The 1,564-nt window shown below is 46.7% G+C and overlaps 1 protein-coding gene across 1 annotated transcript in view; it reads left to right on the forward strand.

Moving 5' to 3' along the window:
• The first annotated feature begins 697 nt into the window (after nt 1-697).
• SCAMP1 (secretory carrier membrane protein 1) overlaps nt 698-1,564 on the forward strand; it is a 93,724-nt gene continuing 92,857 nt past the window's right edge. The window contains exon 1 of the mRNA XM_019517732.1: nt 698-782. The gene's annotated coding sequence lies outside the window, so the exon portion shown is untranslated. The remainder of the gene's footprint in view (nt 783-1,564) is intronic.

Here is a 1,564-nt window from a genome sequence, read left to right on the forward strand (position 1 = left end):
GCCCCTGAATCCCCAGCCCTCCATAATACTGATGTGTTATAGGTTAAATGGTTAACCAGTATAATTAGAAGAGTTTAAATGGCTAATCTTTTAAATGCTACTTAAATCCCTAGTTGGTATAATTGCAGAAAGCCTTCTTGTAACATTTGACTGATCTTTGACCAGTCCAAAAATATGGAGTCAGTTGCCTGGCTTGCCAGCCCTAGTTTGTGTGTCTTCAGACTATATTTACATTGGTAATATCTCTATAAATAGGCCTTACCTCTGTCAGGCCAGTGTGATTGGGCTAATGTTGATGTGATGATGGTGGGGGTATTCTTAATTTTTTCAAATAAAAATGGGTGTCTCTCCAAAGAAGAAATGAATAGATTACTATGAGAAAGTAATGATGTATTTGTGACCTTCTGAAATTAACTTATCACTGAAGTGACTAGAACACTAGGACTGAGAGAAATAGGGTATTTCTAGCAGTTAGTTTCCTTCTGATCTTGCCTTTTTAACCTGGATCTCTATTATTGTGTACTCTGGAAGTGTAGCAGACAAATTTAGATCATTTCTGTTGGTGTACACTGTGAAAAACCATTTGAAAGAGTTTGTGAGACAAAATTCATTCTAATGATGTGAACGCTGACTTCTTGTATTGACTGCCTATAGCTTTATAGTGGCTAGTCAGTCACACATTTCATATTATTTTTCTCTTCTAGGATCCTTCAGTTACACAAGTGACAAGAAATGTTCCACCAGGACTAGATGAATACAATCCATTCTCTGATTCCAGAACAGTAAGCACACCTGTTATCTGATCTTGTGAACTATTTTAAGTCTTTTTGACTTTTGGGGAAATGTTTATAGACTTTAGAACCTGCACAACTGGAAGTATGAAGAATTAACTAGAGGAAATGGAAGAGCTATTCAGGGTGCACCGATGGAGTTTTTTTGGTTGATATTGATGGCCGACTTTATTTTTTTAAGGAGCCATATCGGCTGATACTGATCTGATTCTAATATGCAGCCAGGTAGCTTGGAGACCAGCATCAGGCTGGTAAGTCTGGTGTGGGGGAAGGCATGGGAGGAGGGAAGGGGTGTGTGGATGGCAGATCAAGGCCTCTACAGTGAGGGAGGAAGTGGGGCTGGGGCAGGTGCTGCTCAGTCAAGGTGGGATATGGGATGGAGCGGAGAGCAGCTTGTCCTGGTGGGGGGGGGCTCCTGCCACTATGCACCCCAGGAGGGCATGGAGAGCATGTGCCCCCAAATCTGTGCCAGGTGAGGGTGGGCTGCTGCTGGGGCTGGGGGCTGCCCAGGGCTTTTCCCTGTGGTGGGGGGGCTGGGCTAGGCGGCACTTGTGGTGGGTGGTGATGGTGCTTGGGGAGGGGGCTGCAGCCACCCCAAAATCTGCCGTGGCCCCCCAATCCCCTCACCCAGCCTCTGCTAAAAAGAGCCTGGCGTAGCCTGCCCCCTCCCTCCACCCCACATGCACATGCTTTCCATGCCCTTCCAGGGTGTGCACAGTGGCGGGAGCTGCCCCTGCTGCCCCAGCCCCTCTCCCTCCCTTACTGCAGGGGCT

The sequence above is a fragment of the Gavialis gangeticus genome, unplaced genomic scaffold, assembly GCF_001723915.1.
Source record: "Gavialis gangeticus isolate Ggan-Ray unplaced genomic scaffold, GavGan_comp1, whole genome shotgun sequence".
Taxonomy (NCBI): domain Eukaryota; kingdom Metazoa; phylum Chordata; order Crocodylia; family Gavialidae; genus Gavialis; species Gavialis gangeticus.